Below are 26,727 nucleotides of genomic sequence, written 5' to 3' on the forward strand. Positions count from 1 at the left end.
TCAGCGCCACCACAGCATCAATCTGTGCAACCATTCAACAACAACTGGGTCAAATATGATCTCTCAATGTTTCAAGCTTTATTACAAATGTCACAAAAAGAGGTTAGTATTTCACTTCTGTTCTTGGATTTTCGTCACAATAAAATACACTGAACATATTCTTCACAAAAGTTATTTACAAAAGTTTAAGCTATTGCTATTATAAATTACAATAACTTTTATTTAAGTATTCATTATTAAAAAAATTCAAAGCCATTGTTATTTGTAATATCAATACATCTAAGTCACGTGCATACAACACATATTGCATTACAAATGCTATAGAGTGGATAATTTACACCTGTCCACAATTGGAAGGGCTAATTACCTAAAAATGACCGTCTTCCCAAAGATACTTTACCTGTTTCGAGCTATCCCGCTACTGGCTGGAGGTAGTTTTATTAAGATCCTTGACTCTTCCATGTCTAAATTTATTTGGAGCTTTGGAAAGATTAGAAGAGCCTTACCACTTCTGACTCTACCCCAAGATAGGTGGGGGCTAGCTATTCCTAGCCTAACTCTATATTTATGGGCAACACTTATTCAACATATGGGTCCTCTATTAACTTGTAAAGTAGCCACCGCAATTACTATTACATCTTATATCCCTTCTATTTATGAGTTGAGTCTTGGGGTTAAGTGCCAAGGGCTATTTTTAAGGCAGGTTGAACCATCATACTATAAAAAAATTAAGTTAAAGGTAGTTAAAGATGCATGGAATGTTTGGAAATCTGTATCTAAACAACTAGCTATCCCAAAATTTACAAAATACACTCCATTATGGCGTAGCTCGATTCTTTCGGCCTGCCTTAATGATAATACTTCTAGGAGGTGGGAAATCTTAGGCATCAATACAGTTGCGGATTTTTTTGGCCAAGAAATTTCACCCTCATTTCAATGGCTACAACAGAAGTATACTATTCCCCCAACTGATCTTCTTAATTTTTTTCAGGTATCTACAAGTATTCATAACTGTACTCCCAGAATCAAATTAGATAGTATCTATTTTTTTTCAATTATTGGGAAGCGTTCCACTACTATCGGTAATTTATATCAGACGTTGATGGAGAAAACCACGGATGACTTAGATCGGGTTGAGCAAGCCTGGGTGGCAAGGTTAGGTAATCCAAATATCAATATCGACCTCTCCCTGGCCCTCTCTTCAAAATTGTTCATTGCCTCTAATCTTAAAGCCCAATACTACAGAGTCATATACAACTTGAACTACACACCCGCAAAGCTCTTCTCTGGGGGGTTGAGGGCCGATGACAACTGCCCAAGATGTACACAACCCCAAGCGAACTTAATACACATGTTCGCCGAATGCCCCAAGTTGGACTTATTAAAGACAATGATTAGGGGATTTTGGACACAAATATTCGGGCAAAATATTCGAGATTCAGAAACCCTCTACTTGATGGGCCATGATGAATCCCTTGGCCATAGTATCGACGAACAAAGAACCATCTTTATAGGTACCGCAATTTTCCGTATTATTCTAGCTGCCCGTTGGAAGGACTCTGAGCCTCCTACATTTCAGATGTGGCTTAGTCGATTTTTAGCTACCTATAAACAAGAGATCTCAATTTACGGAACTAGAGGCAAAAAAGCTAGGCTACTCAGGACACAGATCTGGGCCCCAATTTCTAGGTGGTATGATAATGTGAGGCCTGCTGGTATCCATCCCTCGACTTGATTGGCTTAAACTTAACCAACATTGGCCATATTTAGTTTTCTTTTTCTTCTTTATGTCCTTCTTAATATTTTATGGTACTTTCTTTTAGGTTGCATACTCAGGAATATGTATCTCATTTATTCCTTTCTGTTTTAGTGTGATTGCAATATTTTCTTCACTTTTTTGTACATGTAATGAATTTGTATTGTCGAATCTTTTTCTTTTGTCGGAACTTTGCTCAATAAAAAAAAGGAAAAAAAAAGAATTAATAATAAGGAAATACAGAGAAATGCATACATTTGCTGAAAAAGGCTCTGATGCAGAATAAAGAATCACAAATCATAGTAAAATCTCTATTTAGGTAATTACATCTAAATTTTAAGTGTGAAGCTCAAAAAGGACACTGACAGCATCTTAGGGGAGGAAGAGAAAGTCTCAAAATGATCAGATAAAGTCTCAGGAGGAAAATGAGAAATCACCACAGACATTCAAAAGCAGTGTTTTTATACTCAATTTATGCATAGCAATTAATAAAACTACAAACTCAGCATTGTATGATCATGGTTAGGTCGCATTGGCAAATAAAAACAAACATGTAATTATTAAAGTTTCTTAACACTAACCCATTAAAAAAAAAAAAAAATGCTATAGGTGTCACAAGTTATAACTATTGGCATTGTAAATGACAAAGCTATTATTTTTGCTATTTTCAAAACCAACACATATATAAAAAATGTGTCATTTACAATACCAATAGCTCAAACTTTCCTAATGCGAGACCTTATGCATTGCAAATGCTTGTTTTCGTGGGTAGTGGTATGTAAGCCTGGTCTTAGGTTTACTTCAATTTTTCTCCTTGAAAATAATTGGGATGAAGCCGATGAAGATGTAACAAAATAAAAATATAACAATTGTTTGATAAAACACTTTAATTGGTTAAGTCAGAAACAATACTATTCAGCACTGGGGTCTACATATAGAATTTTTAAACACTTTTTTGCATATTGAATTTTTAAAAACTTTTTTTGTTTAAAAAAGTTGCCTCCATAGGAGTGCACTCCTGGTAACCAATTGGAGGGGGAGCTGGGCAGGGGATGAAAAAAACAATTCTCATTGGCACCTTTCACGAGATTATGTTAAATGGCCAATGCATGTCAGCAGGAGTTGAGAGAACATAGAGTTGTACAGTCATCAATTATTTTGTCATGCAGTTCAATGCAAGCACTCAAGTGGACGTGGATAGATACACCCAAAAAGCCACTGGATGAATAACTCGCTCGGCAGAGCCAAGACAAGACATCTTTTCGCAATGCTACAAGCGCACTGAAGTTCCCAAACTAGCACCTTGTAAGTAATGATGAAATTTTATTTTGTATGAAATATTCAGACTCCATAAGTTTTAGTACAAATGTATTAGGTAAAGTTGACCAAAATGCGTGTTGCGCTACTGTGCAGAACCCCACCGAGACACCAAGCACTTGACCTACATTTCCTGTGGGGCACTTTATGGACAACCTGCATGCTGTAGGTGGAAGCGCAGTGTCAGCAGACAGAATGGATTAAGTAACAGAATTTGCAGTTGATGTGTCACTGAGATACATATGGGTTCGAAATAAACCAAGTGCTTCCAAGTCAAAGTTCAAATGCGAGCGTGTGTTACAGATGCTAAGGGAATGGCGAATCAGTGGTTCTTGGAGAAGGAAACTGCATCTGACTCCTTTGGGCCGATAATTCAATTTGGACACAGGCCGCTATTCGTGGAAATCTGTCGGAAGTGATGCAGTACTCGGTGGTCTGTGTATAGTAGTTTGAATTTGTCACCCAGTTAGTTGTAATGCACAAAAGCAAAATTGGTAGAACTTGGCACTCTCTTAAGAGAGGGCAAGAGACCAAACAAAACAGCATTAATCTCTCAAAAAGAGCTTTAAGGAAAGCAATTTTAAACAGCTACAAAAACCACACCAAAGTTCACAAAGTGCCAAGAAGTAACTCAGTTCCCCGCTTACGCTGTACAGACAGCCCACTCAGAGTTGCTAGCATCTACCCGTAGAACTGTAGCATTAGGCCTGTTGCTGCTAAATTTCACACAGGTGAAATTCCTTTTGCACAGCAGCCTTCTGCCCACTACATGGCTCCAGTGTTAAGAGTTTAGCATGGAAGTGTCTGCTCTTTTTGCAGTTTGTCACACACAAATCTTCCCTCAACTTGCATGGCTACCAATTAAAACAGGGATACAATCTCTGGTGGGAAGGACTTGACTCTTATGTTAGCCTAAAATCACCTTAATTGGTGCATGTCATAGTATGTGCATCGCACCCTGAATGTGTGACAAATATTCTTTAGATGTTTGCTGGAATATCCCTTCTGCAACCACTGCAGGCATCCAAAAACTCCCCTCTGGCCCATGAGGCATGCATGCAGCCTTTCCAGACCTGATAGGCTCAGCAGGGCATAGCCCTCCACTGACAGCAGGCTGAGACGCTTTCATTCAGCCAACAACATAGATCAGTAATTTGAGGTGTGGCAGCAGAAGTCAAAATGACTGAAGAACACCAGCTGTAATTTGGGCGTGAGAGATGCAACCATTTTACTGTATATCATTGTCTATTCAGGCCAACAGGTTTAAAGTTGTGAGGTAAAAAACATTGGGACCCCTTCACAAAGGTAATCTGAGACAAAAGTCTAACTTTACGACTTTTGGTATACACAGAAGTAATTGATGAGTCATATCTTTACGTCCGCAGTCGGGCCAGAATCACCGCACACGGGCCGTACTCTCCGCACTCGGCCGTACTCTCCAGCTAGTTCCGTACTCTCTGGCTCGAGCTGTACTCACCGACTAGGGCCGGATGAAGTGTAATCAATGGGATAGCATGCAATTTTTACAAAACTGAACATTACACTTCATCCGGCCTGAGCCGGAGAGGACGGCTTGAGTCGGAGAGTACGGCCCGGGTGAGAAGAGTACAGCCTGGGTGCAGAAATTCCAGCCCGACCGCAGACGTAAAGATACGACTCGTAAATTACCTCTGTGAATACCAAAAGTCGTAAAAGACTTCTGTGAATACCAAAAGTCATAAAATTAGACGTTTGTCTCAGATTACCTTTGTGAATCGGTCCCATAATGTATATTTTGCCGTAAAATTCCCCTTACCAATGTGTAGTAGTTTCCCTCCCAGAGCTCAAACACCCTTTAAGTCTGGTGTATTCATTTGCATCTCAGCATGCCCAGGCTGATGGCAGTTTGAGCTTAAAGTTTACACAAGACTTTGACTTAGCCATACAATAGTAATTTTTACAGCATCTGTTTGCGGCGCCTCTGGCCAGTTTAGACGGCACACCAGGATGCCATGGTGCATAGATAGGGAACTGCTGTGTTGGTTAGTGTGCTTGCTCGAGAGATCTGTGTTTTTGTCTAGTCACAGTTCTGACCCAAAATAGCATATACGGTTAATGCTCCTTCTGCAAACTACATCTTGTAATATGCGGACCACAGATTTATATAGATAGGTAAGTGGGTTATTGCTTGTGTTGCTTCCAATTCATAAATCTCAGACCTTCTAATATCACACTGTGCACTATTAATCTATATCAAGGATATGTGGGCAAACTACAAGCTAGTGCTTAATTTGTAAATTATTAAGTGCCATGGCCAAAGATATTTCTCAAGAGGCCATTGCTGCTTGTGCCACCTGAGGTCCCTCCCAGCGCTGCCAAATACCAGTACCAACAACACCTACATACCATTACTACAACTGTTAAAAATTGAACTCTACTAGGTGATGCAGAGCTGGAAGAATGGGCAAGCACCCTGGCATATTTTGATGTGTGTATTGAATTATTAAACAATTTGCTTACATGGTTTTATTTTTTATTAAACAAAATAGACTGAGAGCGTCACCACGTGGTGGACTACCATAAATATGTGCTGAAGAAATTAAATAAATGCTGGTGCCAATCATAAGCAAACACCGGCACAAATTCAGCACTGTAAGTCATGGGTTTAAAGCCTTATTTTTTTATCAATCTGTTATTATTAGAAGTTTGCAAAGAAGGGTTGTTTTAGGTGGTAATAAAGCCTTGCTAGTACAGGTAACACCAACTACTCTGTTACATTTTTCACACATGCAATCAATATATAATGTCTACAAGTATAAAAGATATGTGACACCTACACAGTACTACTGTCATTGTCTTACATAACATTCCCTATAAATTGATTTACACACTTGTACAATTTATTATCTCTCTGTGTGTGATATAAAGCGCTTTGACGCTGGGATGAGAAGTGTTATAATAGATTTAAGAAATAAATTAGAAGCCATTTAAATTGTTGTGTGTAATTAAACACTGATACATATGGCACTCTTAGAGTGCAAGCACATATCTTACATGGGTGAGAAGGTTTGAGCAAAGTTAAACACCTGCCCCCAAATCATAGTTTCTCATAAGTATTTGTTAAGTGAGAACAAGGCAGGTGCCTGTGTTTCCTTGAAGTGCATTAGTGTCTTGGCGTGGGGCTCTTGATAGCTCCGAACCACGATGATAATCGAAACCAAGCATTTACAATGCAATGGTCTCGGCATTATTAAAGGTAGAGCTATTGGCATTGCTCATGACATTTTTTTAAAAAAAATCATAAATAAATGGCATTGTCATTTACATTGCCAATAGCTTAATCGTTAAATAAATGGCACTGTCATTTACAATGCCAATAGCTTAATCACTCGCAAATGCATGACCGATTGCATTTACACCCACACAGAGCCACACACACAAAGAAACCCACACACACATACAGAGCCACACTTACAGAGCCACACACACAGAGCCACACACACAGACAGAGCCCCCCCCACACACACAGAGCCCCACACACACACACAGAGCCCCACACACACACACAGAGCCCCACACACACCCAGAGCCCCCCACACACCCAGAGCCACACACACACCCAGAGCCACACACATACCCAGAGCCATACACACACCCAGAGCCACACACACACAACCAGAGCCACATACACACACAGGAGAGCAAGCACAGCGAGGGGGCAGGGAGACAACTCCGCTTCTCTGATCCATTTTTGACTCACCACCTTCACTTCTCCTACCACACAGCGCCTTGAGGCAGCACATCATTGTGCAATTGCATTCATGAATTCATGTCTCTCACAGCTTGGAGGCAAGGCTCGGAAGCAGTTTGTGGTCCTATGTTTTTCATAGCTCTCTCTCCCAAGTAGCAGACCGACCTGGTGTCTCTGTGTAAACATGTGGCGTCTCTTAGCCTCTGAGATTCTGTGTCCCTGGCCGTCATGTGGCGACGACGCCTCGTTTCTCTCACTCGCCTGCCAATGTTACCGCCTGTCAGTCATGCTTCTGGCAGAGCGGGCAAGGTTTGCGGGGAGGGGGTGAAATCCCGGGAAGGGGTAGGCTAGGGCAAGAGCAGGGAGTAGATGGGTGCCCGGCTAAATTGGTACGGGGTATGAGAGTAGGGGGAAAGTGAAGGGGATAGGTTATACTAGGGAGTGACGAGAGTGTCACGGATGTGAGGTCGGGAGACAGCAGGAAAGGAACGAGTCCAGTCGCACTCTGATGGGGGTTTGTAAACAACAGTGTGACGAGAGTGCAGGGGACCAGCAAGGGAAAATGCAAGAAAGGGGGTTGGGAGGACGCCCGGGCCCCACAGTGAACTTGGGGTGAAAAGAGAGAGGAGAGATAAAAGATTAGGATGAGATAGCGCACTCTCAGATTGTGACAGGGCTAGGAGAGACAAACAGAGAGAAACAGGAAGGACAGGGGATGAGCAGAAAGTGACGGTGTGCTGTCAAAGTGTGGTGGAAGTAAAGAGAGGGAGAGAGAAAGAAGAGGGGAAGAGCAGAGAGCGCACATGGTGTCAAAGTGTGGGAGGAGTTGAAAGAAGTGAGGAAGAGGAGATGAAAGGAGGGAGAACCGTCGCAGAGGGTGAGGGGAAGTCAAGGCAGAGGATAGCTGGGAGAGAGGCCGCGCTCACAACGTGTTACAAGAGATTAGTTGAGGGGAGCGGGAGCTACATTAAAAGCAAGAGACGGGCGAAGGGTGCCAGTTAGCCCGCGACTGGTTAATGTGTGAGGAGGGACAGTGGGAGAGCAGGGGAGGGAAGGATGGAGATTAATCATGCAGCAATAGTGGGAGAGGAAAGTGAGGAGGGGGCCCGGGGAGCGCGTGGAGAGAGGGCGCTCTCTAAGTGTCACAGTGTGAAGAAAGTGAGGGAGAGTCGCGGAGCCACGGGTGACGCCTCGAAGTGTGCCAAGGGGTGCAGCGAGCGTAGAACGAGAGGGCAGAGGCGAACAGTGCCTACCCCAACTTTCTCATCGATGAGGTGTCTGGCCAGCTTGATCTGCTGAGGTACGCCGCGGATGGTGAACACCCAGAGGCTGGGGTCGGTGTTGGGGGGAGGGTTCCGCTGCAGCTCCACGTGGGCCCTGGACTGCTGGTTGATGCATTTGATGTTCTCTCCCCCTGCTGGAAGCAACAGGGAACACAACACGTTCATTTACAGTTTTCAAAGGGTGATCACGATACATGGCGCAGGGAGGTGGCGGGACGCATGGCGTGCTGGGATGTGAAAGTTCACACAGGGTTGGCGGTAGGCACGGCGCACATGGTGGACGGCAGGCCGGGGCGCACACGGGGGATGTCAGGCTACATGGCGCACACAGGGGTTGGCGGGAGGCACTGGGCGCACACGGGTTGGATAGGATTGCGGGAGGCACTGGGTGCACACAGGATCGGGGCGCACATGGGGGATGGTGGGAGGCACAGGGAGCAACATAGCACACATGGAGATGGCAGGACACATGGCGCACACTGGGATGGCGGGACACACTGCGCACACGGGGATGGCGTGATACACAGCGCACACAGGGATGGCGGGATACACGGCGACGGCGGGATACACGGCGCACACTGGGACCTCTTCATGCCATCCTTGGCCCCTTTGCTCTCGCCTTTGCCATCGGACGCCATTTCCTGCCTGATCCGTTTAGAGATCAGAAAGTAAAATGGAGGAATAAACGCGCGAGGCACAAAGAAGAAGCCGCTGCAAAATCTCTGGGAAGGCGAGTGTTACGTCACAGAGAAAGGGGAGTGGAAAAACAGCAAAGGGAGACAAAAGACGATCACTTGCACTAAAAACAAGGGCTCAGCGTAGCGGCGAGGAGGAGCAGATTTTCGGCTGGATATTAGTCAGGGCTAGTGCGGCTGTTCCTACCAACAACCCCCCCAAAAAAATGGCTGATTCAAGCTTCCGAAATTTTCGGATTCGGGGGCGTGTTTTGGCGTTTTGAGTGACGGGTGACGTCACAGGGCTAAAGAATGAAAAAACACGCCCCCAAATCCGAAAAAGACGGGGCTTTATTGGAGTGACTCCCTTCTCCTCCAATGGCTGGCCTCCGTTTAGGAAGTCAGCCAATGGAGGAGAATGGAGGAGAGAGGCGGGTTCAAAGTCCCTAACTCCAAAACATTCATTCTTCGGGACTCCGCCCCTCACTGCTTTGCAGTGAGAGCTACGGTCCCTCGACCTAAAAAGGAGGGCTGATGACCATTTAAATCAGGCCTTTGTTTTTGCCATAGCTGACAGTGAAAATAAGAAAGCCTCCTGCCACTTGAGGTTGCTGCTCCAAACAAAATGCATCCAGTGTGCGGGCGCTGCTAAAAGTGTCCCGGTGTTGGATAATGACACCAGGACAAAATCCTCATATTTCACTGGATCAGTGGTATCCTAGATCTGGCTCAGAAACATGTGCTGAAACTGGGATCCGGCAGGTAAGTGCTCGCAGGTTTTCCCAAGTGAAAATCAGTGTACACCTATTTGTACTGTTGTGTACTGGTGGTAATGTGACTTTGAGTTTGTAACAGCTGGACTACTGGCGTGACCCCCTCAACCTAGCACAGAATTTTAGCAGACAATGGTAGTGAGAGTCCAACAGAGGTTAGGCTTGGATATGCATGGGCGTCGATACACCAAAATGCCAGGGATGGCAGAAGTGACATCACTTACCCTTTGAACTGAATGACATCACAAAAGTGACATCATCATGACCGTTGACCCTAAATTTTCCCACAAAATGATGTACCATCTTGATTAGATTACAATTATTGATATCACTCAAGTTCCATAATAACTGCAGGACTAACATAACAACACAAATGTCTATTTTAGATGCCACCTATATTAGGGTGTGAATACGCTGTGCCAAGGGAACCGTACTCCTTTCTCTTTATATTCAAATAAAATATTATGTGGTTGTTATGTGTTCATCACAAGAATATATAGTGGCACAAATACAGAACTGCACTGGGAGCCTAAATTATTTTAAGGTTTTACTCAAAAACATAATTTTTCATGTATTCACAATAATAAAAAATAGCAACAATTTGTTTAAAAATGGGCATCATGGAATGGATGCCCCATAGGACAAAAATTACAAAATATATTACAATGCCAGAATTTTGCCATTGGTGCTCTCCATATATCATGGTGGCTCCTATGTTAAACATTATCTCTAGTCAGCCTTTTGGTTACCTCCGCCCCAAATAGCCACAACTGTTCTCCCTTATGCCAGGAATTACTGCCAATGTGCCAGTACTTTACTTTCTAATGGGGGGGCCCAGTAAACTTCAGGACATGGGTAGCAGTTAGTATAAACAACACGAAATCTTGATGGTAATCCATTTACATTCGCGCATATCAATAACATTGGAAATGTCTCCATCCCTCTGGTTGGACATGATCTTTTCAATCCCGAACCAGCCATAGTTTATATATTCACACCCTGTCCTTACCACACAGGTTGCCCCTCCCCCTCGTTCTGATGAAGACCCTCTGAGATGGTTACAAAGTGTCACTATTATCTGGGTCGATATGGCAACGATATCCATTGTCTGCATCAAGACAATAATCTCCCTTGGACTTTTATGAAACTTATAGAAGCCTTCTGGATGAGGATTTGTTCGTTGCGTTTGGGGCAGGCAGCTTAAAGGCTGCTGTAGCATTGTGTTTCATGTTTTGTTGAATTTTAGATCTACAGTCACTTCATCCCTCACATGTTCACTTTGGACGAGCACTTGTGTCACATTGTTTCCACTTTATGGAGCAACCTTAAATCTTTTGTACATAGATATCTTCATGTAGGCTATAAAAATGCATGCATTTTTGCAAGTAATTAATTTTCCCTGTTTATTTTTGCTTCCTTGTGTTGTTCGTCAATTCTTCATTTGACCATTTATTCATTTTGGTCTTGAATGTGCCAGTCCTAGCATTACGCCATGGGTGTCCCTTATGCCAAAGAATTTTCTCCAGTATGCTAGTGGCAGACTTTTTCCATAGGTGTCCCCAAATACCAAGTATTACCACTAGAATTGGCAATGCCAATATTTGTCACAGGTGACTGACATGCTAAGAATTGTATTTAGCATAGCAGTGCTAGCCTTTTGCAATGGCTGACTCTGTGTGCCAAGAATTACCTTCTGTATGCCACGGCTAAGTGCAGACTTGCAAGGATAACACCACATTCTTTCTCAAGCTCACCTGTACTCACTCAAACTAATTCTCACTCAAACTCATTCATTCTCAATCACTTGCATTCACTTACTTTCGCTCACTCTTTTACTCCGTCATTCAAACTCACTCTCACTTGTACTCACTCATAAATTCTCACTCACGCTCTTCCACTCACTCTTACTCTTACTCATGTGTACTTTTCCACTTAGTTTCACTTAATATCACTCACTCTGACTCACCTGTTCTCCCTCATTTGTGTAGACTCACTCTCACTCACTCTCACTCACTCTGTCTCTTATTCTCACTCACTCATAAACTCTCTGTCACAATCACTCTGTGATAATGTGTCCTTTCCTTTGTTCTTTTCTTTCCTTTTCCTTTAAGATCATAGAACCTATTTTCAGTATTCTTGTTTGGAACGTGATGATTTGTATCTGGTCAGTTGACCTGTGTCAGTTTGTGGATGAGGTTAATAAACCCACTTACCTGCTTCACGATGTCCATTTATCTTATTTAATGTGGAAGACACCACATTTATTTGGCGACGATTGGTGAAACAGCCTCAACACGACGAAGATGAACCGAACTTTACCTCTCCTCCAGCGGCAGTATGGAAAAGAAGAGAAGCGTTGACTTCACGGCGGCAGTAAACGATAGGAAAACTGTTTTTCATCTTGTAAAAGTTACGGTGAGGAGAGCGGAGGGAAGTTAAAATTAAATATTCAAGAAATTACGGCTTGAATTTCAAATTAGTTAATTTATCAAAAGCTTTGCGAGTAAGCTGTGCGTGAGAAAGGAGCTGACGTAAGGGCATACGCTGCGTTTCAGCTACACGCATCTGACGTTGCGCTTCAGCTTTCCGTCTCTGACTTTGCGTTCCAGCCTAAGGTTTGCGTTCCAGCCGAAGGACGTACGTCTTTGACAATTGAAAACTCAAACGTTCTGATTTGAAAAAAAGAGAATGCTTGTCTTCCAGTCTATCTTTGTTACGTCTTCAATTAATTAAAGACTGGCTGTCAGCGTCCTTCAGCATTAAGGAACAAAGACTTTCTTTCTTTTCTGTGACGTATTCACTTACTAAGTGAAAAGAAAAGAAACACGCTTTGTGACAAATTGATTTATCTTATAAAGGAAAACATTTTGTTTATTGAAAATCTGCATTGTGGTTCATCACATTTTTTCAAGACAGTATGGTTTAAACTAATAGTTTCTAAATTCAGTCTTGGAGATATAAGAAATAAATTCGGATAAATATATATATATATATAAAAAAGAATCTTTAAGAAGTTATTAGTCAAAAAAAAAAGTGATAATATAAATAATATTTTATAAAAATGCAGAATGTTACTCAACCAGCATTTTTCTGACGAGTCCAGGTGAACCGAATGTTGGAAAAAATGGAAAAAATATTTGCAAACTATGCAAGAGTTTGTGGGACAAATGTAAGCGCAGAAAGGAAACATTCACTACTTCTACATTGTCTTGGCGGAGAGGGACAAGATGTTTTGGAACATTTGCCTGATTTAACTGCGGCGGAACAAAGAAACTTAAATGAGTATGAGATTGCTATTCTTCAACTGGATAGACATTATTTGCCGAGACTTAGCACTATTATGGAGAGGTATCATTTTGGATTAAGAGAACAAAAAAAAGATGAAACGGTAGAAGAATATGTATCATCTCTCAGGAAGTTGGCATCATCGTGTAATTTTGGTCAAACTTTAGATGAAAGAATACGTGATCAGTTTGTTTTGAGGTGTGCGCATGATGACATTAGGAAAGAACTTTGGCTGAAAGATGAACCTCCTCTGGAAGAAGTGTTGGTTATTGCAAAACAAGTTGAACACATGACTAAGTGTGTTGGTGAATTAAAGAAAGAGAAAGAGAAACCACCTTGTACTGATTCAAAAGAAGAAACTAAAGTAGAAGAGATCGTATGTCAAATTAAGAAACAGGAGGGTACAGGATTACAAGAGAAACAAAATGTTTTTCCTAACACCTCAAATGCCAGTCAGAGTAACAAGTTTTCATGTTTTAGGTGTGGTCAAGTTAGTCATTTAGCTAATTCACCTATATGTCCTGCTCTAAAAGTTTTATGTAACTTGTGTGGTAAAAGAGGGCATTATGCTAAACTTTGTAGAACAAAAATGTATAAAAGTGATATTTAAAAAAAAAAATGGTCACAACCTCGAGTAAGATCTGTCTGTTTTGAGGTAAGTTGTAAAAAGGAAGATCATCCCTCTCATCTAGTTAGTGTAGAAAATTTGATGGTAAATTTCAAATTTGATTCTTGTTCTAAAATAACGATGATTGACGAGAAGTTATTTAATGAAATGTTTTATAAAAACGTGAAATTGATGAGATGTGATATCTCCCCTTTGGGTTATGGTGAGAAACCAATTAAAATGTTAGGCTATTTTATGGCTGTAATAGAATTGGGAAGCCGCATTATTGTTGGAAAAATATATGTTGCTAAAAAAGGTGATGCATTGTTAGGGTGGCAACATCAACGTCAACTTGGTGTAAAACTTGATCCTAATGCTTCACCACAAGTGCAGATTCAGGAAGTCTGTGATTCTGTTCAAGTCAAGAGTAGTGATGATTTGTCAAATGTCTTAGCAGGAAAATTTCCTAATGTGTTTAAAGAGAATTTGGGGTGTTTGCGAGGCTACAAACATCATATCAGGTTAAAAGATAATGCTGTTCCTGTTGTAGCAAAAGTGAGGAGGATTCCTTTAATGGAGCAAGCAAAAGTTCAAGAGCAAATTGAGAAACTTGTAAAGAATGGTATTATTGAGTCTGTTGAGGCCACAGAGTGGCTTGCTCCTGTAGTGATCGCTAAGAAACCGACAGGAGAAATTCGTCTATGCATAGACTTGAGGTCTTTAAATAGAGAGGTTGTGGTGGATAGATTTCCTCTTCCAAACATTGATGAGATGGTTGGGACTTTGGAAGGTGCGAAATATTTCACTACTCTTGATCTAGCTTCCGCTTACCATCAGGTGGAGCTAGATGAGTCTTCTCAAGATCTGACTGCCTTCATTACACCTATGGGCACTTTTAAGTTTAAGAGAATGCCCTTTGGCCTTGTATCTGCGGCCTCAGTTTTTCAACGAATTATGTCTAGAATTTTGAAGGGGTTGGAAGGTGTTAAATGTTATCAAGATGATCTTTTGATTTATGGTAACGACATTCAGGAACATGATAGACTTGTGTGTGCTGTGCTGAAACGTTTAAATGAGGCAGGCATGTCTCTTAAAAAAAATAAGTGTAAGTTTAGAGTAGAAAAGGTTAATTATTTAGGACATCGTATTACTGGTGAAGGTGTTTTTCCGAAGAAAGATTTGGTTCAATCTATTGACAAGGTAAAAGAACCACTTAATAAGGAAGAGTTACTCTCTTTTCTTGGAATGGTTGAATTTTATGGTAAATTTATTACCAAAGAGTGAATTTGTGTGTATCAAAAAAGAGCTAAACAAAGCTCCTTCTCTTCATGCGTTTGTTCCTGGTCTTCTTACAGTCTTATTTACTGATGCAAGTGACAAAGGTCTTGGTGCGGTGGTTGTTTAGAAGAAGGATGGAAAAGATTCTCTTATTTGTTGTTCATCGAGATGTCTTAAAGGATCTGAACTTAATTACTCTGTGATAGAGAAAGAATCTCTTGCAATTTTCTGGGCATTGAGAAAATTCAGAAATTTAATTTGGGGATCTAAAGTGTGTATTCTATCAGATCACAAGCCTTTAAGAGAAGTTTTTTTTGAAGAAAGGTTTGGATGCTATTTCTTCAAGGATGAGAAGATGGGTTGTTTCTCTACAGGAGTTTGATTTTGAAGTTCAGTATATTCCAGGTGTGGCAAATAGGTCAGCTGATTGTTTATCAAGATTGGTTGATACGGGGAGGAGGAGCCTAGCTCGCGGACGTAATGGCCGCCTTTTAGCTCGGCTCCGTCGACCCTCCGGCTAACTCCGACTATCCTGTCATATATCCTTCACTGCGACGCTATTTCCATACAGAATTCGACCTTTGAACACCCACTCTTACTCACCGTCTGATCCGGAGGTCCCTGGGTGCTGTGGATCCGCAGCTGTGCCCTCGGTGAGATTGGGGCCTCCGGGCTCTCGAGACCGGGACCTCGCCTGCGGGACCCGACCGGCGGAGAAGAGATTGCCGGCCCCGGCCGCGAAAGTGAGCCACTGGTGGGAACCGTTGTGCGTGTGCCCCGGATATCCTGAACCGGCCCGATGACTGGGCCGTGCGGCTGGAGGGGGACGAGCTGTGTTGGGGGCTGACCGTGTGAAGGGGTCCCTTCGCCTTTGTCCTGTCCGGCGGTCCTGGACCCCGCGCCTGGATCTTGCCTGTGGGGCCTGCCGCTGTTCGGAGAGGATCCCCCCCCATCGGGCGCTCTCTCATTCTGTGCCGGTGAGGCCGTTGCTGGGAGCCTCCGGGGATCTGTAAAGTCCTACATTTGGGAACTGTTTGGGGGCCCACGGTGAAGTGTGGGGCGGCGAAACTCACAAGATGGCTGCCGACAACGTGGGGGGTACTCCGCTCTGCACCGATGCTCCTTGCCGGCCGGATTGTGCAGAGGCCTGGGTGTGTACTCGGGCGCCCACGCCCGGAGATGTCCTGGACGCCTTGCTGTCATTATACGCTGTCTTGGCCCCCGATGCCTCTGCTGACCCCGTGCGGCTCGCCGCCATTTTGGGCCGCCGCTCTTTTATGCACCCCTGTCGTCCTGATGCCGCCATTGCTTCACCCCCTTCGGCTGCGCCAGGAGTTGCTGTTGCTGTTCTTCGGCCGCTTGATGGGCCAGTGACTTTTGACCCTCTGCTTCCTCGTCGCTTGGATTTCGAGGACTTCCACACGCCGCGGAGATCTGCTCCTTCCCGGGTACCTGGGACTCATGGTGGGCCGCTGTTTGCTCCCGCTTCGTTGGATTCGAACTTTTGTTCTGGAGGGTTACCTTTGTACTGTCGAACTGCACACTTGGACTCCGGCTTGCCTTTGCTTGCCTTGTCGTTACTGCTACAATTGACTTGCTTAATTGACTTTTTGTATTCCCACCGTACGAAAGCTCTACCTGATTTATATCATTGTCGTGACTCTGGCCTACGTTATGATTATTTTTTACTGGGTGGTCCCCTTCACATTATCCTTTATTGGGTTGGTTTCGTGATCAGGAAGGGTTGGGGGTGAGTTACACGACATGATAGTTTGCTGGTCTACCTGCCCGTTGCATTGATGTTTGTATTTTCGACACGGTGAAACGTTACGATCTCTCCCTCCTCCCCCTCCCTGTGGTTCTTGCTGTATGTGAAGATGTAGTACTGATTTGATACTTATTCATTTGTTGGTCGGGGAGGGTCGTGGCCGAAGTGTTTGATCATATCCTCTGGCTCCTCCCTCGCAGTTATATTTCGGATCCTTATTTCCTCTCTATTCTTTCTCCTCTTTCTTCTATATTTCGCGTTTAGTTACTGGGCGACAGGCACGCTGCTAGGGGGGTAGGCCGTAGCCATCTACAGGTGTGCGGGGTGGGGGGGTTGGGGGTTGGGGTTTATTATTTTTCTTTTTGGTGTTTCTATGGCCTTTTTCCTTCTCTCTTTTGGTATTCCTTTTTCTTTCTTCCTTTCTTCGGACGTGGGATCGGTCTATTGGATAATTCCCTGACATTCGCGCACTCCTGAGGCTGTAGCCGGGAGCTCTTAGAACTGCTAAACTTTTCTTTTCTGTGTCACAAAATAATCTGTTGTTTTTAAACGCACCACGCGCTAGCAAAGCGCCCAGGGCACTCACCTTGCTAAAAATCACTGCGAGCAGCGGAACTAGCGCTGACTCGTGACCTAACCTGTGTTGGACAAAACGCCATTCTCGGCGAGGACTGAGGCCACGCCCCCTGAAGGCCACGCCCCCCTGTGGCAGTATTTGAAGTGCTGATCGCGAGCGCCCAAATCAGACATTCGCGCACTCCTGAGGCTGTAGCCGGGAGCTCTTAGAACTGCTAAACTTTTCTTTTCTGTGTCACAAAATAATCTGTTGTTTTTAAACGCACCACGCGCTAGCAAAGCGCCCAGGGCACTCACCTTGCTAAAAATCACTGCGAGCAGCGGAACTAGCGCTGACTCGTTACCTAACCTGTGTTGGACAAAACGCCATTCTCGGCGAGGACTGAGGCCACGCCCCCTGAAGGCCACGCCCCCCTGTCGCAGTATTTGAAGCGCTGATCGCGAGCGCCCAAATCAGACATTCGCGCACTCCTGAGGCTGTAGCCGGGAGCTCTTAGAACTGCTAAACTTTTCTTTTCTGTGTCACAAAATAATCTGTTGTTTTTAAACGCACCACGCGCTAGCAAAGCGCCCAGGGCACTCACCTTGCTAAAAATCACTGCGAGCAGCGGAACTAGCGCTGACTCGTTACCTAACCTGTGTTGGACAAAACGCCATTCTCGGCGAGGACTGAGGCCACGCCCCCTGAAGGCCACGCCCCCCTGTCGCAGTATTTGAAGCGCTGATCGCGAGCGCCCAAATCAGACATTCGCGCACTCCTGAGGCTGTAGCCGGGAGCTCTTAGAACTGCTAAACTTTTCTTTTCTGTGTCACAAAATAATCTGTTGTTTTTAAACGCACCACGCGCTAGCAAAGCGCCCAGGGCACTCACCTTGCTAAAAATCACTGCGAGCAGCGGAACTAGCGCTGACTCATTACCTAACCTGTGTTGGACAAAACGCCATTCTCGGCGAGGACTGAGGCCACGCCCCCGGAAGGCCACGCCCCCCTGTCGCAGTATTTGAAGCGCTGATCGCGAGCGCCCAAATCAGACATTCGCGCACTCCTGAGGCTGTAGCCGGGAGCTCTTAGAACTGCTAAACTTTTCTTTTCTGTGTCACAAAATAATCTGTTGTTTTTAAACGCACCACGCGCTAGCAAAGCGCCCAGGGCACTCACCTTGCTAAAAATCACTGCGAGCAGCGGAACTAGCGCTGACTCGTTACCTAACCTGTGTTGGACAAAACGCCATTCTCGGCGAGGACTGAGGCCACGCCCCCTTACCCCCTATATCATGTGCTGTCACCGGAAGCGCAGCGGACGAGCGCAGCGGGAGCGCCGTTTGCGCGCCGAAGGCGCGCCTAAGGCAAGCCCGTCTGCGCCCGTCATCGCCAGACCATCGCCTCTCGCCAGTCCCCCTGGTTTAACCAGGCCCCAGCCGTCTATACGTTATGATCGCGAGGAACTCCTTGGCATGAACCTTAATCTAAGGTGCTCTGGTGCTACTGGCATCCTGGGCCACTCGCAACTCCACTGCAATCGATGCCACTTTTCCACCAGCACGCCCACCCGCGTGTGGGGTGGCTGTACTAGAATCACAACCCCGCCTCTGACGATACTACAGCTCAATGTCAGATCCCTCGCTAAACACCATCTTGAGGTAAACTCACTTTTACAGGATGAAAATCCTGACGTCCTGTTTCTGTGCGAAACATGGCTTCGAGATGGCGTAACCACCATCCCTAACCTGACGCTCCCGGATGAGTTTCACCTGGTCACCATAAACCGTGAAACCCGGGGCGGCGGCATCGCAGTAATCTATAAAAAGCACCTTACCTGCTCTTTCATTAAAGAATCACTCCCAGACTGTGAATGTGCCCAATTTAAAATCAGCATTAGCCCTCAGTCTACGCTATCCGGCCTATACATATATCGCCCACCAGGCCAGGCCTCAAGGTTCATTGACGCCCTCCTTGAGACATCTATGGCGCTCATCACCAAATCTGCTAATTTCACCATTCTAGGTGATCTTAATCTGCATTTTGACTTAACTAATGACCACACAATCGCTAATCTTCTTGCAGATCTCTCGGCACTACAACTTAACCCTCTGGTCCATGCTCCCACACACACAGCTGGCCATACCCTAGACCCGATTTTCACTAACATCCGAGAAGCAGTCACTGAGATCCCCACCCCAATGGGATGGACGGACCACTACCTCGTCAAACTTATGGTTCCTGTACCACAACGTCAGTACATAACTGAATCCAACCGGCGCTTAAAAAGACCTTGGCACAAACTCTCCATTCCCGCTCTCCATGAAACCCTAGGAGATTTCCACTACGAAGCTAATCAGGAGATTGATGCGACCTACTCCTCGTTCACTACCTGGATTACTAAGGGCCTTGACACTCTCATCCCTGCCAAGCTGACTAAAGGACGCAACACACCCTCTAACCCATGGTATGATGATACCCTTAAAGCGTTGCGTAAGGACTGTAAAAAAGCCGAGCGTCAATGGAGGAAACACCTTGACAACCAGGATAAGGTTAAATACCTATCCAAGCTTAAAATTTATCACAAAGCCATTAGATCTTCCCGCGCCTCTTTTTACGCTAACAAAATCAGCTCCAATCCGAACCCTTCTAAAGTGATCTTTAAATTAGTCAAAGAACTCCAAAATCCTAGGGCGCCTCCTCCAAAAATTTCATCCAACGAACAATGCGAGCAGCTAGCGGCATATTTCGTTGAAAAGGTCCAAAAAATTTATGCGACCTTTCTGCAGAACCCCTCTCATTCTGAGGAACTTAAGACCCCAGTTTCCACCCTCATTCCTCTTACCCAAATCCCTGCTATCACGGCCGCTGACCTGACTAAACTATGCAAGAAAGTGAAGTCTGGCTCCCCAGCTGATCCTATGAGTCCTTCCCACTTCCTGGACTCAATTGATTTTTTTCTACCCCCCATGCTGAATATCCTCAATCTTTCATTTACCTCTGGATCGGTACCCATAGCTTGGAAGCAAGCATGGGTATCACCGATAATTAAAAAACCTGCCCTCGACCCTTCCAAACCGGAAAACTTTCGGCCAATTTCCCTCCTCCCCTGGATATCCAAGATAGCAGAGGCCCATGTCAATGGCATCCTCTCGAAACATGTGGACCGTCATGGAATCCTGGATCCCTCCCAAAATGGCTTTCGAGCGGGCCATAGCACTGAGTCCGCCTTATTGGCCACCACCGAACATCTCCGGACGATTTTAGACTCCGGTCAAAGTGCTGCACTGATCCTCTTAGATCTCAGCGCAGCCTTTGACACGGTATCCCATGACATTCTTTTGAAACGTCTGGAGATGGCCGGTGTGACGGGCCTTGCTTTGCTATGGTTCCAATCCTTTCTTAAGGACAGGTCTTTCAAGGTGTCAGCCCCTCCATTCCTCTCTAAAACCCATCCCATAGCACAAGGAGTCCCCCAGGGCTCAGCGCTGAGTCCCTCCCTCTTTAACTTATATGTTCAGCCACTTGCGGACGTGGCCAAAGAGTGGGGGCTCACGCTGGTCTCATACGCCGACGACACCCAGCTGGTCGTCACCCTCTCGGAAAGCCCGTTCATCGCGGCATCCAAGTTTACAGAGGGTATGGCAGCGGTGGCACAATGGATGACGGAGAATTACCTCCAACTTAATGCCGGGAAAACCGAGGTGCTCCTCCTGGGCCGAAACACCAGCCTATGGAACGAGCACTGGTGGCCTTCATCCTTGGGCACCATTCCACTCCCTAAAAACTGTGTAAAAAATCTGGGAGTCTGGATGGATGCTAAACTCAGCTTCCAGTCACATACTAAAAAGGTGGCAGCCACCTGTATAGGTCTCCTAAGGAATCTCAAGCCTATACTTGGACTCTTTGATTCTAAGGCCCGCCAGCTAATTATCCAGGCAACTATCCTGTCACGCCTGGACTATGCTAACGTCCTCCTCTTGGGAACAAACAAAGCAGAAACGGCTAGGTTCCAACGTATCCAGAACGCGGCGGCCAGAACGCTGGTTGGTCTCCCACGCAGATGCTCAGTCAGAGCTACCATCCGCAAACTCCACTGGCTGCCCGTGGAACACAGAGTTAAATTCAAAGCTCTTATCACGATCTTTAAGATCGTCAAACAGGGAAATCCCCCTCTGCTGCGAAACCTGGCCCGACCCTATGTCCCCGGCCGCGAACTCCGCTCCTCCAACCAACTTCTTCTGGCAGTTCCCAGAACTAGGCTCTGTCGCACTGGAGGTCGCTCCTTTAGTGTTCTCGGTCCTAAACTATGGAACAATCTCCCCCTCAGTATCCGTTCCATAGACTGTCTCCCAGCCTTTCGTAAAGCTATCAAGACCCACCTTTTTCCTGCTACCTAGGGCCTTCATCCTTCCCCCCCCGCCTTAGAGGTGTGTGTCTGTCTTTTAGCGCCGGGACGCCCCATTGCTGGGGTAGCTGTTGCGCTTCACCAAACCTAGAAATTAGAAAATTAGTTTTCATTGATTTGTTGTGATTCATGTCTTAACTGTTGCTGCATTATTGTTGTACTTGGGCGGGCGTCTATTCGGTGCTCGTAATATTTGAATGTACGTATATCCTGATTCTCTGCTATGTGACCCATACCTTCTTTGTGGTCGTCTCAATATGAGGAACTTTTGGTTTGGTTCGTCCGATGTATGACTATATCTTACGGTTAGGCTCCCGACACCCACGTCTCTTTACGTTATATTGCAGCTTTTACGTTATTGGTGTCATCCTGATTTACTGGTAAAATTGAACCTCACTTATCCGGAACTGTGAACGATGTATGCCATGATAATATGCCTTTCGATATGCTGCCGTGCCTCCGGGATGTTCGGCTAAATAGCGGTGTACACTTCTATATAAATAAAGGTTTTAAAAAAAAAAAAAAAAAGATTGGTTGATACGGAGATTTTTCATGAGGATGACGCAAGCCGTGGTCTAAATACACTGATGTTAGAGCTGTCATTAAGGTTTTTAGGAATGCCATTAAGACGGAAGATGGGAGGATATGAAATAAGAGTCGTGGTGTAGTGGTCAATCCTAAATTATCTTTTTCAGATGCATCTGTGCATGACAATGGTTTATGTAGCAAATTTCATCACATTAACAACAGTTCTGGTAATGGGTCCAACATGTTGTTATCGTACAAAAGGAGTCAAAGAGCACGTAGGGCACCTGTCTACTTGAAAGACTATGTTAATTGTTATTTTGAAGTTTTATCGCATGAAAATTGTTCTTATTTTTGCTACTTTCTTTCTTTTGTCTTCTTTACCTCATTTCTGTTTTGTTAGGAAGGAAGATGTGTGATAATGTGTCCTTTCCTTTGTTCTTTTCTTTCCTTTTCCTTTAAGATCATAGAACCTATGTTCAGTATTCTTGTTTGGAACGTGATGATTTGTATCTGGTCAGTTAACCTGTGTCAGTTTGTGGAAGAGGTTAATAAACCCACTTACCTGCTTCACGATGTCCATTTATCTTATTTAATGTGGAAAACACCACACACTCGTACTCACTTTTAGTCACTCATTATCACTTGTTTTCACTCATTCAAACACATTCATTCTCACTCATAGTTATGCTCATTCACCTCCACGCACTCTCATGCATTCTCTCTCACACTCATTCTCATTCACACTCTTTCACTCTCTCTAGCATGCTTAACACTCATTCTGATTCATTCCCACTCACACTCGCTTTCACTCTCACAAACACTAACATGCTCACACAGTCTCTCTCACACAAACACACTCTCACCTGCCCCACCGGACACAACATACATTTAAACTCATTTTATTGAACTTACCTCACCTGTCAGTGAATGTCCTGTTACAGCCCCTGTGCTCCATTTTTATTACACTGGTAGTGAATGATAAACTAGTATTCATTATTGATATGATATTAAAAATAATGGACAGGAAACAAGAAGGGAGGAGCCTTGCTGGCCACAAGGGTGAGGCCCCCTGTGTTCTTGCCACTGATGTCACCACTTCAGAAGTCCGTGGATAACAAAGGCAGAGCCAGGAGTCACACACGGCAATCTAGGAGTCGCAACTGCAGCTAATCAATGTCCATTTGTCCGTCCCCTCACCTCTCAGCTATTCTTTCTATCCTGATTATCTCATTTCACCCATCTCTCTCTCTTTCACGTGTATATTTCTCTCTCTGAGTTATCTCATATCATTGCTTTTATTAAACCTGTCTCCTGCTTTGCCACTATGTACCTTGGAACTGTGGCTTTCTCACCTGTCTCTAACCTATTCTACTTTCTCATATGTCTCTTTTTTTATACACACTCAGACACATGCACACACATGTGTGCATACGCACACACACACTCTCACCTGTCTGGTCTCTCTCTCTCTCTCTCTCCTGTCTGTCTGCTGTCTCTCTCTTTCTCTCTCTTTCTCTCTCTCTCTAGCTCCCCCTCTTCCTAACTCTCTCACCTGTCTGTCTGCTGTCTCTCTCTCTCTCACCTGTCTGTTTGCTGTCTCTCTCTCTCTCTGCCTATCTCTCTCCCCCCTCCCTCCCTCTCTCTCTCTCACTTGTCTGTGTGCTCTCTCTCTCACACCTGTCTGTCTGCTCTCTCTCTCTCACCTGTCTGTCTGCTCTCTCTCTCTCTGTCTCTCTATCTATCTTTATCTCTCTCTCCCCCTCTCCCTCTCTCTCTCTCTCTCTCTGTTCCCCTGGTCGCTATCGCTTCCTTTTCTCTCAGCTGCCCGCCCCTGTGTCCATTGTTGAGCCCTCAGTTCAGGAATGGTTCCAACATTCTCTTTTGCTGCAGTGTGCAGAGGTTCACTGCTGAGTGTATTTATGATAGCCAAACGTCCCAGTTTGCTGCGGGATAAAAAGTGTTCAACAAGACTCATTGGAGCACAGTTTACATTCCGTTCCTGCCACTTCTTTAGAGACCTCTCGGGCCAGCAGCCGCCAGGGCAGTGCTAGAGTCGCAAGAGGGAAGCAGGGGTCGCAGTTGCTACTCCTGGCGACCCATAATTGTCGTCCATGATGTACACGTGGGAGTCTGTCTCGCGGCTGCGCGCGCGTCCGTTCTGACTGAAGTACCTTGTTCAGGGGCCATACGCGCGAGGGAGTCTCCCACTGGCCATTACTCACTCTGTGGAGTTTACCCATTGAGAAGAAAAATGATGTTGCACAAACTCTATTAGACTGTGGAGAGGCGCACACATCATCTCCAGCAAATACAGCAGAGCGCCTTTCTGACCCGAGCAGTTTTTTTTTTAGAAAAAAAGAGACAATTCAGCTTTGATAAATGTAGTCGTTAGAGCGTTTTTTCAAAGCTGGTTTCTTATTTGTTCAAAGGGCATTTCATACTGGTTGTCACAAAACGTATTTCGGCGAGTGAAACATCTGTTTTTTTTATATCGTTCTTTCACTGTAGCCAATTGGCCTGCTGCTTCTCTGGAGAGTAGGCCTGACTTTAAAAAAGAGTTTATTGTTGGCCTCTGTAGTATGTTCTCTTGTGTGGAGACCAGTCTACCAAATTAGCAGCTTTAGGCTGGTTGAGATCATATACATTTACCAAAATAGAGAATGTATATTCGAAAAGACAATGTGGTTATTTTCAGAACTCATAAACTGATATTTGGAGAAAAATGGCTGAATTTCCAAAATACATTTTCATCTGATATTTGAGTGATAAATCAAGTGGCATTGGATAGACGATTTACAAATCGTATTACCTTGGTGCCAGGGGCATTACAGCTGTGGCTGGTATGCATTACCCTTAGAGAGGCATTCCATTTTGACAAACACATTTTTGCTGCTGGCAATCATGCCCAATGCATTGAGGTGATCGTGAATGGTAATCTTGCATATGGTGGCCACTAATCCAATCTTTGTGGTCAGGATTACAACACAAATAATAGAAGTAGCTCTCAATGAGTGTCATTGACTGTAAGTAGCTCTTAATACAGAAAAGGTTGAAGACCACTGCAGTCGGAGGGAAACATCCATTACAACGCAGTCACTACAACGACCTACCTTTGCAATGCAACTGTTACAACGCAACTGTCTTTACATTGCATGCCATTACAATGCATGTCATTACAACGCATGTCACTACAACGCATTCAATTACAACATGTTATAAGGTAAGTAATAAAGATTTTTTTAGTATTAGGGTGGATATGGGTTTTGGGGTACATGGGAATAGTAATTTTTAGGAGCACACAAATATGAATTACGATCGCACTCTCTTGTCGTGATGATTGTGCTTTTGTTGTACTATCCTTGATTTTTTGGGTGCCAGAGGGTATCACACCTGATCATGAGGTGTAGACGTATATAGTACTTGAAAGCGTTCTCCGACAGGGAAAAAACAAAACCCTTCCAGCACTCCTAAATTGCGTCAAAAATGATAAATCTTTCAACAAATTACTGATTCCAGTAAGCTTTATTTGTCCGCTTTCCCGAGTTTACTTGACAACAGATTGACTTTCCTTCACGCGTATTCACAGGCAGTACCCCCTCATGAAGGGCAAAGCCAGAAAAGCATTGGGGACCCTGTAAATTATATGAAGCTTATTGGTTATAAGCAAAGATAATGTGAAATCAACATTAGAATGGTAAAAAATACAAATCGAATAAAAGAAATGAGGACTTAACCATCAAAATAAAGCTTACTGGAATCAGTAATTTGTTGAAAGATTTATCATTTTAGATGCAATATAGGAGTGATGGAAGGGTTCGTTTTTTCCCTGTTGGAGAATGCTTTCAAGTACTAATAGTATTTTTTACCACTACACTATCCAACACTTTCCCTACTGTTGAACTCACTGGAGTGGGATTAGTAATTTTTACCCCTACACTATCCAACACTTAGTAATTTTTACCGTTACACTATCCAACACTTACCCTACTGTTGCACTCACTGGAGTAGGAATAATAATTTTTACCCCTACACTATCCAACACTTACCCTAAACGTTTAATGCATTGTAATGGTATCCGTTATAATGGTATGCGTTGTATTGGAATTCGTTGTAATGGTAGTTTTTAAAAATGCCTTGTAATGGCATGCGTTGTAAAATCGTGCAATGTAAAGACTGCGCTGTAAAAGCATGCGTTGTAATTGCATGTGTTATAACGTTATATATTCGTGGTAGGATGTTGTTTGTCCTACATGGAGCTGTTGGGTGAACAGAGTGAGGTTTAGAGGTGTGTTTCTGATTGGCAGACTGTTAACTAACAAATATTTCTGTCTTTGCCATGTGATTATGCTGCTGGAAGGAAGCAGGGTTGGTTCTCTCTGAAATTTGACATGATTTTTGAATATTGTTATCAATAGTGGCCCATCCCCTGCCAAAGTGACAGGGTGGCCGGGCTGGAGAAGGGATGTGGGAAGGGGGAGACGTTTAGTCTCAGTTAAACTTAAGACCAAAACTTACATTTAACTACTGAGACAAAAGTCTAACTTTATCACTCGTAAATGCCTTTTGTGAATACCAAAAGTCATAAAGGTATACATTCGTCTTAGTAACCTTTGTCAATCGGGCCCCCAGAGAGGTCCTCTAGGTATAGCCCAATGTCATAGGCTAAGTGAGCGAGAGCAAGGAAGGTGATAGCTCCACCTTTGTGATGAAATCCAAAATAAGTGTGCTTTCATCAAAGGCCTCTCATAATATAGAAGTGTTGTTTG

The sequence above is a fragment of the Lissotriton helveticus genome, chromosome 3_1 (genome assembly GCF_964261635.1).
Source record: "Lissotriton helveticus chromosome 3_1, aLisHel1.1, whole genome shotgun sequence".
Lineage (NCBI taxonomy): Eukaryota > Metazoa > Chordata > Amphibia > Caudata > Salamandridae > Lissotriton > Lissotriton helveticus.